Consider the following 13048-nt stretch of genomic DNA (forward strand, 5'->3'; position numbering starts at 1 on the left):
GTATCCCAGTCTGCCTCTGGCGAGGTGTCCTCAGGTGTCAGGACTCCCATATCCAGGTCAATAGGCAGCTTACCAGGTCTTGCTCTCATTAGGTAAGCCGGGGTACAGTTGGTGGAACATACAGGGATGTGATTATATAAGTCCACCAGATCAGGCAGTTTTTTAGGCCACAGACTGCGTTCTTCCAGGGGCAACGTTTTTAGCAAGTCTATCACCACCTGGTTCATTTTCTCACATAGTCCGTTGGTCTGAGGGTGATAGGGCATTGTTATTATCTTCCTGCAGCCATACAGATTGCAGAACTCTTGGAAGACCTCCGCTTCGAAGGCTGGTCCTTGGTCCATCAGCACTTGCTCCGGATACCCGTGTGGACGGCAGAAGTGCTGCTGAAAGACTCTAGCTGCTGTTTGAGCCGTTAAGTCCTTGACAGGGACCACCACCAGTAACCGGGAGTAGTGATCTACGATATTTAGGGCGTAGACGTACCCAGATTTGCTTGGAGCCAGTTTCACATGGTCCAGGGCTACCAGTTCTAGTGGCTGCCTAGTGATGATGGGCTGCAGAGGAGTCTTCTGGCTGGCATGGTCCTTCCTTCTTAGGTTGCACGGGCCACAGTCTCTGCACCACCTCTCGATGGCTCCTCTCATGCCTACCCAGTAGAACCGTCCACGCAACAAGAACTCCAGCTTCTTCCATCCGAAGTGTCCTGCTCCGTTGTGGTATGCCTCCAGAACCATAGCCGCGTCTCGTCTTGGGACCACTACCTGCCAGGTCAGCTCATGTGTTCTAGAGTTGACCATTCTCCGGCACAGCTTCTCCTTGTAAAGAAACAGTTTACTTTTCTCCTTCCACAGTTGCTTGGTCTCCTCCGGAGCGTCTGGGTCAAGACGGGCATCAGCCTGTGTCAGCATTTTTTTCACCAGACGGACTGCGGGATCACTGTCTTGCGTCTCCGCCCAGTTGTAGTGGGGTAAGGGATTGAACGTGGCAGAGCGCCTGTCCCTTACACGGTGGGAATACAGGGTAATCCCATGACGGTGGAACGCAGGGAGTTCGACCTCTTCCAGTTGTTCTGGATCTTCCCCTACGTCCGGTAAGTTTGGCATTCTGGACAGGGCATCCGCGTTGGCATTTGAGTGTCCCGCCCGGTATTTGATGGTGAATTCATAGTTGGACAGGCGGGCCATCCATCTCTGCTCCAGGGCACCAAGCCTTGCAGTGTCCAGATGTGTCAACGGGTTGTTATCCGTGTACATGGTGAACTTGGAAGAGGCAAGGTAATGCTTGAAACGTTCGGTCACTGCCCACACCACTGCCAGGAACTCTAGCTTGAATGAGCTATAACTGTCAGGGTTTCTCTCTGTGGGCCGTAGTTTTCGGCTGGCATAAGCGATTACCCGTTCTTTCCCCTGCTGGATCTGGGACAGTACGGCTCCTAGCCCGATGTTGCTTGCGTCCGTGTGGAGGATAAAGGGCTGGCCATAGTCAGGGTACGCCAGGATTTCATCCCCCGTGAGGGCCATCTTCAGCTGGCGGAAGGACTCCTCTTCCAGCTTTTCCCACCTGAAGGGCGGCTTCTCGTTTTTGGCCTTCCTGGATTGACCTATCAGAAGGTCCTGCATACGATCTGCCATTTTGGTGAAACTGGGAATGAATCTTTGGTAGTAGCCTACCAACCCGAGGAACTGCCGCACTTCCTTTATGCTGGAGGGTCTTGGCCAGTCTTTAATCACGGTGATCTTATCGGGGTCGGGAGCCACTCCGTCAGCACTCACCACGTGTCCCAGGTACTGTACCTTTTGTTTCAGTAGATGACACTTGGAGGGTTTCACCTTTAGGCCGTAGCTTGCCAGGGCGTCAAACACTTCTGCCAGGTGTTTCAGATGGTCCTCGTAGGTCTTGGAATAAACAATGACATCGTCCACGTATAACAGGACCATCTCGAAATTCCAGTGTCCCAGACAGCATTCCATCAACCGCTGGAAGGTTCCTGGTGCATTGCAGAACCCGAACGGCATACAGTTGAATTCGCTGAGACCCATCGGGGTGGTGAATGCAGTCTTCTCCTTGTCTGCCTCTGCTACAGGAACCAGCCAGTACCCGCTAGTAAGATCCAAAGTGGAGAAGAAGTTAGCAGATTTTAATGCAGCTAAAGATTCTTCTATCCTAGGTAACGGGTACGCATCTTTGTGTGTGATACGGTTGACCTTTCTGTAGTCTACACACATTCTCAATGTGTTGTCCATCTTTTTCACTAGAACTAGTGGAGCTGCCAGGGGCTACAGCTGTCCCTGATTACCCCAGCCTCCTTCATGTCCAGCAACATCCCCTTTGCATGCTGATAATGTGCAGGGTGTACAGGTCGGTATCTTTCCTTTATGGGTGGATGGTGTCCTGTGGGGATGTGATGCTCTACCCCCTTTACTCGCCCGAAGTCTAGCGGATGTTTACTAAAGACTCTTTCGTACTCCTGAACCACCCGGTAGACTCCCTGCTTTTGGTGTGAGGGAGTGGAGTCAGTACCCGAATGCAGTTGCTGACACCAGTCCTCCATTTGTTTCTTAGAGCCGTTACCTTCCTCTGGTTGAGATGGAGGCAAGGGTTCTACGGCCTTTACAGAATTTTGGTTTATGGTGAACAATTTGGCTAGCGTGGCATACCGGGGCAGGTGTACTTCTCTCTCCCCGATATTTACGATGCGGACAGGTACCCTCCCATGGCGTACATCGACCACTCCCCGTGCTGTCAAAATGGTGGGCCTACTGTCTGAGTAGATGGGCTCTACCATTGCTTGGTAGTCTCTACCTCTTAGACCAATAGTTGCCCGGCACCAGATAATTATCTCACTTTTCGGGGGCATGGCAATAGGGAACGGGTCACACATTCTCACGCTACCAATCTCACCACCAGATAGTTCCAACTGTTGCCATTTCATCAGTGCCCGGATCTCTTTTTGGAGGACACGCTGCTGGCTCTAACTGGCGTTCTTGGCAACCTGCTGTAAAATGAGAATTATCTCTGCAAGACAATTTTCAATCACGTTAGTTCCCAAGGTTATTTTAGGGTGACTCTCATGACGGTCAATTTCCACAATAATCAGTACTTGTGCCGCCAGTTCGACTTTACCGATTTTAATGGTCACCTCTTTGAATCCCACCTGCGGCACGGGCTGACCATTGCTGGCGATGATACACAGGGCGTCATCTGGGTAGCGGGTTATGTCCGGTAGTCATTCCAGTACCGCTTAAAGAGCACTTAAGGGATGGTAGTTACCTGTGACCCGGTGTCTAGTAGGGCACTCATTGGAATGCCATCCAGTACCACAGGCAAGACTGGACGTCCCCCTACATATTTATCATGCCAGTTTGATCAGGCCTGATGATCTTATGCCTGGGGGTTGGCCCTCTGCCCCAGGTTGTGCCCGTTTAAATGACAGTACCTTGCCATATGTCCGGGTTGATTACAGCGGCGGCAGATGGGTTGTCCATCCTCGTTGTATCTGTCGCTGGGTCTTCCTCTGGACGATGGGATCCTCCTCTGTCGGTACCACGGGACGTCCTCCGGACTGGTGGCCAGCTTGATCTTTCCTGGAGGAGAGACCTGTAAAGACTGCACAGTTCGGGTTAGCGCGGCTATGCTTTTAGTTAGCTCTTGGACCTGATGGTCCAGGTCTGTAGCCGGGTTGTTGTCCAAAGCCTGTGCACCAGCTCCCATAGGCTCTGCAGACAAGGGCGCCGCCTCCTGGTGATAGGTAATAGCAGGGCGCCGGTAGGTTACAGTGCTACCCGGTGCCGGTTCTCTGAGCACCCGGATGGCCCTGTCTTTGAACTTTGCAAAGTCTAAACCAGGGTTCTGCAAGGCCATTGCACGTAACAGGGTTCGGTGGGCGTTGGACAGCAGACCCTCTATGAATTGCTCAGTTAACAGTTCATCTGCGTTTCACACACTGTCAGGGTCCGCCTGTTTAATGGCTCCCAGGGCCTCTTGCAGACTCAAAGCATAGTCTCTTATACTGTCTTGGGCCCGCTGCTTGCACCCATAAAATCTCATTTTGATCTCGGCTGAGGTGCGGGTATCAAAAGTGTCCTTCAGCCGGGCTAAGATCTCCTTTACGGTCTCCTTGTCCCGGACTGACCAGGACTTTACTTCGCGTTGGGCTGCGCCGGTTAGCTGGCCTATCAATATGCTCACTTTCTGGCCCTCCGTCAGGGGGTATACCTTAAATAGGCTGTACAGTCTCTCTTTAAAGTCGCTTAGGGTATGCGACTCCCCTGAGTATTGGGGCAGCCAGGCCGCTCCGGGGATGTAAGGCATTGTAAATGGCATTACTTCGGCAGTGGCCGCGCTGGTGGTAGAGGGTCCCTCCGTGTCCGTCATCTTCCTCCCCACTAGTTAAGTGTGGCCTACCTTCCGACGATCCTCTTCTGTAGGCCGCGGCTCCGCTGGTGCTGCTCCGGACGAGGACCTTGCGTCGCGTCCTGGTGACGTCAGCGTCGCTCTCTCTCCCTTCCAGTACCTTGCGCAGCGTTGGTGCGTAGGGCGGAGCTTCAGGTCTCGTGCGCTTTCGGCGTCCACGCCCCTCTTCTTCCCGCGCGGCGTCCCGAAGATGGCGCCCGATGGCGGGAAAATGACTGCGTATGGCGGGATACGGCTCCGGATGGCGGGAACCTTCACCACGGCAGGTATGACAGTCTTTTGAAGGCGCGCAGTACCCGGTGGTTGCGGGCACAAAATCCTGCCGACTACGCCAAAGTTGACTCGCCCCCTGGACCATGTGTGCACGTGTGTGGGATACCCGGAGCCGGGTCTCTGGGGGTTGTAGTCTCCGTGGCGGCGACCCGGTCCCGTGGCTCAGGGTGGTCAAACCAGTGGCAGTCCTTTATAGGTTTTAGGTTAGTTGTCCGACTACGCCACCCGTGGTTTGCGGTCAGGGTGTACTGCCGCTGCGAGGCAGACCGCTGAGGCTGGTGTTGTATGCGCAGCAGAGAATGGGATGACTCCTCACGGGAGGAGTATAGCCTCAGGGCAATGAGTGTGGATGATGGGAGTGATGGTGCACGAGCGCAACAAGAATGACTCAGAGTCTTTGCAGTGCACTTCAGGGTCTTTACTGATGTTAATAAGGCTGACCCTCCCGGGAGTACTGGCTAGCATAAGGGGCCTGGTCGGTCTGTGAGCAAGCAGGAGCTCCCCTGGCCAGGTGGAGTTGTAGGACTCCCCGGCTGTCTGCACTCTTCCTGGCTACCTTGCTATAAGCGAGTGGAAGTAGCCCACGTCCCTGAGTGTACCGTGTAGTGCTCACCAGTATGGCTGGTGACTTGGGGCCTTCTGTTAGCCTCCGCTCCTCGATGGCGGTGCTGGTCCCTTGCTTGTGACTGAGCCTCCGGGCTTCTATGGCCAGAGGACCTGAAATCCCCTGCCGGCTGGTTTCTGCTGTTGGACTTAGAGATCCTTACAGCCTCGGACTCCGGTGTCCGGTACTTAGATTCTTCTGCCAGGGTGAGCTCTGCTTAGCTTCAGCCCCTGGTCTTCAGCTCCGGCTCCTACAGAGCTCCTGCTGTTTCTTTCCCTGTGTCTGCTTGTTCTCTCCTAACCCCGCCCCAGACCCAGTTTATAAGGGCAGATTCCTCCCCTCCCAGGACTGGGCAGGAGGTGTTGCATGTTTAAGGGCTCCTGACCAGGAAACCTCCCACTTGCTCTCAGACGTAATATTTCTATCACTGTGGCAACCAGACCCCTGGGGTGCCACACTTGCATTGCAAGGAATGGGGGAGGTACAATTGAACACTGCCCTGGGACAAGGACTTGCACGGGGATAGTTGCAAGTCTGCATCTTCTGATGCGGCAAGGATCACTTCTGATGGGCACACTTTTAGTCAGGGACCTGGGTGTCAGAGATGCTTCCAGGGGTCTTCCCCATGCTGATCCCATGTCTTTTCAGCACTGTATGCATGTGTCACACAGCACATGGCCAGATAAGGTTGTAAAATGTTAAAATGACATTTCCCGCTGAATGCATTTGTCATGGTTGAAAGCAATACAAAAGTGCAAAAACGCATAAAAAATGCTATTTGTGAACATAGCCCAAGGTGTGGAGGAGTATTTTTGTTTTTGGTTATTTATTTTACCTTATACACAAGTCTTTACCCTGGAAAGGATGTTCCTCAACATATTTCACAATGAAAACAGTTTCAGTTTTGTTTTTGAACGTTTTATTGTGAGCCCGTAAAAGTGGCTTAATAACCTCTGACTACGTTGTTGACAGCAGTGACCTGGGGGTCAGAAATGCTTCCTGGGGCAATCCCCATGCTGTCCCCATGTAATTTGAGCACTGTCACTATCGTTTTGGGCACTTTTTAGGCTTTCTACACACTGCCGGGGGTGCCCCCGCTTAAATGCTCGGGTCTCCCATAGACTATCATTGGGCTCGTTGCTCGGGTCGAGCACCTGAATATCACGGTGAGGTCGGCCCGAGCTTCGAGCACCCGAGCATTTTAGTGCTCACTCAACGCTAGTCATTATCTGCGCCATCCCCTGCACTACACTGCAAAGCAACATCTATAACATCACCATTTCCTGCCCTGGAGCTAAGCTCTGCCTGTGGAGAGCTGTCCCAACTCTGCTGCGTCACCATCAGCTCCAGAGGATCTGCACCGCAGCGGTGGCTCTATATAGCCGTATACCACAGGTGGCGTCATGAACATTAAACTATAAAAACTATAATCCCTCTTTTTATTGACCTCCCTGGGTCAGGGCCCGGGTCACCGCCACTATGACATCCCCCAGCACCGACCGGCCCGGCTACCGAGTACCCCATGGCCCAGGAGGCGCGTCACAAACACCACCATGCAATACAATTCATATGACACAATATATACAAAGACACATGACATAATACACATGACGCGATTGGTGTCTTCAGGGGCAGGAATGCGACAGCACAGTTCACCACCCTTCTATATATATAATCGTCTTATCCTGTCTGTCTGTCTGTCTGTCCAGGAAATCCCGTGTCGCTCATTAGTCCGGCAGCGGCCAATCAGCGCCGTGGGATTTCTGAAAAAAGATGGCGGCCGTTAGCGGCTCATCTGCGGGACGGAGCTCAGCGGCGATGCAGCCGGGAGATGACCGGCGCGAGGCTCTCATCTCCCGACCGCCGGCGCCGCTGACCTCCATGCGGCTAGGGTGTCAAGGGAGGACCGGGAAGCAGCGCTGCGGGTCGGGATACTTCTGCTGCGAGTGCCCGCTCATGTCCCGGGTTCTCGCAGCGGAAGTAGCCGCACAGGCAGCGGCGCTGACATCCATGCGGCTAGGGTGTCAAGGGAGGACCGGGGAGCGGCGCTGCGGGTCGGGATACTTCTGCTGCGAGCGCCAGCTCATGTCCCGGGTTCTCGCAGCGGAAGTAGCCGCACAGGCAGCGCCGCTCCCCGGTCCTCACCAATAAGATTCGCTGATTGGTCGCGATCTCTCGCCGCGACCAATCACTGATCTTGGCCCAAAAGTTAAACACCGCTGTTTGGGCGCCACATTTAAATAGCGTCCGCGACCAATCAGCACAGCGGTGTTTAAATTTGTCTGCAAGATCGGTGATTGGTCGCGGCCGCTATTTAAATGTGGCGCACAAATCGGTGATTGGTCGCGGGCAGCGTCCGCGACCAATCAGCACAGCAGTGTTTAAATGTGGTGCCCAAATCGGTGATTGGTCGCGGGCAGCATCCGCGACCAATCAGCACAGCGGTGTTTAACTTTTGCAGCAAGATCAGTGATTGGTCGCGGCCGAAGACCGCGACCAATCACCAATTTGTGCGCGACATTTAAATAGCGGCCGCGACCAATCACTGATCTTGCAGAGACATTTAAACACTGCTGTGCTGATTGGTCAGCCGCAACCAATCAGCGAGATTGGCCCCAAATTTAAACATGGCTCTGCTGATTGGTCGCGGACGCCAGCCGCGACCAATCAGCGAGATTGGCGCCAAATTTAAACAACACTCTGCTGATTGGTCATGGACGCCAGCCGCGACCAATCAGCGAGATTGGCGCCAAATTTAAACAACGCTCTGCTGATTGGTTGCGGCTGCCAGCCGCGCCAAATCAGCGAGATTGGTGCCAAATTTAAACAACGCTCTGCTGATTGGTCGCGGACTCCAGCCGCGACCAATCAGCGATATTGGCGCCAAATGTAAACAGCGCTCTGCTGATTGGTCGCGGTTGCCAGCCGCGACCAATCAGCGAGATTGGCGCCAAATTTAAACAACGCTCTGCTGATTGGTCGCAGACGCCAGACGCGACCAATCAGCGAGATTGCCGCCAAATTTAAACAACGCTCTGCTGATTGGTCGCGACCGCCAGCCGCGACCAATCAGCGATTTTGGCGCCAAATTTAAACCCCGCTCTGCGGATTGGTCGCGGTGGCCGGCTGCGACCAATCAGCAATATTGGCGCCAAATTTAAACACCGCTCTGCTGATTGGTCGCGGTCGTCGGTCGCGACCAATCAGCAGTATTGGCGCCAAATTGAAACCTCGCTCTGCTGATTAGTCGCAACCACCGGCCGTGACCAATCAGCGGCCGCGACCAATCAGCATTATTGGCGCCAAATTTAAACCCCGCTCTGCTGATTGGTCGCGGTGGCCGGCTGCGACCAATCAGCAATATTGGCGCCAAATTTAAACACCGCTCTGCTGATTGGTCGCGGTTACCGGTCACGAATAATCAGCATTATTGGCGCCACATTTAAACACCGCTCTGCTGATTGGTCGCAGCCGTGACCAATCACCATAATTGGCGCCAAATTTAAATACCGCTCTGCTGATTGGTCGCGACCGCAACCAATCAGCATTATTGGAGCAAAATTTAAACACCGCTCTGCTAATTGCACCCGGTCGGCCGCATACATATTCTAGAATACCCGATGCGTTAGAATCGGGCCACCATCTAGTACATAATATACATCGGTAGAAAGTATCATGCAGGACAAAATTGGTGTTATTAGTGTTTCTAAGTGACATTGGTGCTATAATGATATGACACTGTAGGAATCTCTATTACTTTTTACTAGAGATGAGCGGTGTTTGACTCAAACTGTTCGCCAATCTCAAATTCGAGCTGTTTTGGGCGGTGTTCGAGTCGTTCGACGAACTCGAACGATTTGCAAAATATTCGGCTGTTCGAGGTTATGTTCGATAACTGTTCGTGCACCAAAAGCGTAACTGGATTTTTCACAGTGAGGCTGTGTGCCCACGTAGCGTTTTTCAAACGTATATGCTGCGGAATTTCCGCAGCGTAAACGCTTGAAAAACGCATGTATATCCGCACCCCATGGTCCCCAATGGCATTCCGCAATGTCAATGCCCATGCTGCGGATTTTTCCGCAGCGTATATGCTGCGGTCAAAAAACCGCAGCATGTTCATTAATTTTGCGGAAGCGCAGCGGAATCAATGTGCGGATGGTACCCAAGTCTGGAGGAGAGGAGACTCTCATCCAGACCTGGGTACCAAAGAACCTGTAAAAAAAAGAAAAAAATAAAGTTTATACTTATCTTCTGATGTTTTCCCTCCGTCGCGCTGTTGTCTGAAGGACCTGCCACGTCATTGAGTCATGTGACCCACCACATGACTCAATGACGTCACCGCAGGTCCTGCACACAACAGCGTGAGCCGCTGAAGCCTCCGGACGGGGCAGAGAATGCATCAGAAGGTGAGTATAAAGTTTATTTTTTTATTTTTTACCATTCTGAACAAGTTGTCAAGCACTTTTCCAAGTGATGCTTGGAGAAGTGCTTGATAACCCGCATGCGGAAATGCATGCAAAGACGCCTCACAAACGCTTCTACCTGGCGGGAAAACCGCATGTAATATCCGCATGCGATTTTCCCGCCAGGGAGAAGCGTAAAAAATATGCTTCAGGTCCGCAACGTGGGCACATAGCCTAATACTGTTAATTATTGATGAGCGAGCATGCTCGCCACTGCTCGGTACTCGCCCGAGCATCTCAGTATTCGAGATGCTCGGAGCTCTCTGAGTACTTGCGAGATGCTCGGGCGGGAGCTCGGGTCCCCGTCCTGCATGTTTGGTGCTATTAAGAGCACCAATCATGCAGGGATTGTCTGCCACTCACTGTAATGTCACAGCCATGGTGGTTGTGGCATTACAGTGATTGCCCAAATCGATGGGAACAGTGCTCACTAGAGATGAGCGGTGTTCGACTAGAACTGTTCGCCAATCTCAAATTCGAGCTGTTTTGGGCGGTGTTCGAGTCGTTCCACGAACGGGAACGATTTGCAAAAAATTCGGCTGTTCGAGGTTATGTTCGATAACTGTTTGTGCACCAAAAGCGTGTCCTGCATGTCTGGCGCTATTTAGAGCACCAATCATGCAGGGATTGTCTGCCACTCACTGTAGTGCCACAGTTGTGGCATTACAGTGGTTGCCCAAATCGATGGGAACATTGCTCACAGTGAAACATGAAAAGCCGGCAATTCAGCAGCGGCATACACCGGTACCCAACAATTTAGAACTGAAAGAATAGAGCATCACACATAGATTAGATAGATAGAAACATGTCAGACACATACAGTGCCTACAAGTAGTATTCAACCCCCTGCAGATTTAGCTGGTTTGATAAGATGCAAATAAGTTAGAGCCTTCAAACTGCAAACGAGAGTAGGTTTTATGAACAGAAGCATAAATCTTACAAACCAAAAAGTTATTTTGCTCAGTTGAATTTTATTAAATTTTAAACATAAAAGTGTGGGTCAATTATTATACAACCCCTATGTTTAATATTTTGTGGAATAACCCTTGTTTGCAATTACAGCTAATAATCGTCTTTTATAAGACCTGATCAGGCCGGCACAGGTCTGTGGAGTTATCTTGGCCCACTCCTCCATGCAGATCTTCTCCAAGTTATCTAGGTTCTTTGGGTGTCTCATGTGGACTTTATTCTTGAGCTCCTTCCACAAGTTTTCAATTGGGTTAAGGTCAGGAGACTGACTAGGCCACTCCAACACCTTGACTTTTTCCCTCTTGAACCAGGCCTTGGTTTTCTTGGCTGTGTGCTTTGGGTCGTTGTCTTGTTGGAAGATGAAATTACGACCCATCTTAAGATCCTTGATGGAGGAGCGGAGGTTCTTGGCCAAAATCTCCAGGTAGGCCGTGCTATCCATCTTCCCATGGATGCGGACCAGATGGCCAGGCCCCTTGGCAGAGAAACAGCCCCACAGCATGATGCTGCCACCACCATGCTTGACTGTAGGGATGGTATTCTTGGGGTCGTATGCAGTGCCATCCAGTCTCCAAACGTCACGTGTGTGGTTGGCACCAAAGATCTCGATCTTGGTCTCATCAGACCATAGAACCTTGAACCAGTCTGTCTCAGAGTCCTCCAAGTGATCATGAGCAAACTGTAGACGAGCCTTGACATGACGCTTTGAAAGTAAAGGTACCTTACGGGCTCGTCTGGAACGGAGACCATTGCGGTGGAGTACGTTACTTATGGTATTGACTGAAACCAATGTCCCCACTGCCATGAGATCTTCCCGGAGCTCCTTCCTTGTTGTCCTTGGGTTAGCCTTGACTCTTCGGACAAGCCTGGCCTCGGCACGGGAGGACACTTTCAAAGGCTGTCCTGGCCGTGGAAGGCTAACAGTAGTTCCATAAGCCTTCCACTTATGGATGATGCTCCCAACAGTGGAGACAGGTAGGCCCAACTCCTTGGAAAGGGTTTTGTACCCCTTGCCAGCCTTGTGACCCTCCACGATCTTGTCTCTGATGGCCTTGGAATGCTCCTTTGTCTTTCCCATGTTGACCATGTCTGAGTGCTGTTCACAAGTTTGGGGAGGGTCTTAAATAGTCAGAAAAGGCTGGCAAAAGAGATCTTTAATCCACACATGTGAAGCTCATTATTCTTGGTGCCTGAACTACTTCTTAATACTTTAGGGGGACCAAACAGAATTCTTGTGGTTTGAGGGGTTGAATAATAAATGACACTCTGAATTAACTTTTAACGTTTAAAAAAAAAAAAAAAAAAATTTGCTGCAGTGCATTTCCCACTTCCAGGCTGATCTACAGTACAATTGTCACAATGCCAAGTTAATTCTGCATGTGTCAACCAGCTAAATCTGCAGGGGGTTGAATACTACTTGTAGGCACTGTATATATGAAGTACAGTGACAGTGTTGCTTACTGTACTTGTCATTTAGTGTAAAGGATTTATTAAAAAAAATATTAGTGTTTTCATGCACCGTCTCTTTAAAAAAGCCGGCCGGCAATTCAATATCGGTACCCGACAATTTATAACAGCGGTTACTGTACTTGTCATTTAGTGTTAAAATAAAGGATTTATTAAAAAAAAAAATTGGCGTGGGGTTCCCCGTAATTTTAGTCTCTAGCGGAGGTTAAGCAGACGGCTGGGGCAGATGTTAGAAGCCTGGGAAGGGGGTAATACCCACGGAGCTTCCCAGGCTACTAATATCAGCCTCCAGCTGAATACCTAGCCTTTACTAGCTATTAAAATGGGGGACCCCCAAAAAAATGACATGGGGTCCCCCCTATTTTAATAGCTAGCAAAGGCTAGGCAGACAGCTGGGGGCTGATATTAATAGCCCAGGAAGGGTGCCATGAATATTGGCCCCCTCCCAGGTTAGAAACACCAGCCGTCAGCCGCCCCAGAAATGGCGCATCCATAGAATGCGCCAATTCTGGCACTTAGCCTCGCTCTTCCCACTGCCCTGTAGTGGTGGCAGTGGGGTAATAGGGTTGAGGTTGATGTCAGCTTATAATGCCAGCTGACATCAAGCCCAGGTTAGTAATGGAGAGGCGTCTATGAGACGCCCCCATTACTAACCCCATAGTCAAAGTTACAAAAAAACACAAACACCCAGAATAAAGTCCTTTAATTGAAATAAAGACACAATTCTTTATTGTTCTAAATTAAACCATACTTACCATCACGCCCATTCCAGTTGAAGCCAACGATCTCCTGCAATCTCCCGACAGCAAGTGTGAACGGAGGACCGGGGAGCAGCGCCGCCGGTCGGGATGCTTCT

Source organism: Phyllobates terribilis, unplaced genomic scaffold, assembly GCF_046119375.1.
Source record: "Phyllobates terribilis strain yellow unplaced genomic scaffold, ASM4611937v1 Scaffold_10__3_contigs__length_209671492, whole genome shotgun sequence".
Lineage (NCBI taxonomy): Eukaryota > Metazoa > Chordata > Amphibia > Anura > Dendrobatidae > Phyllobates > Phyllobates terribilis.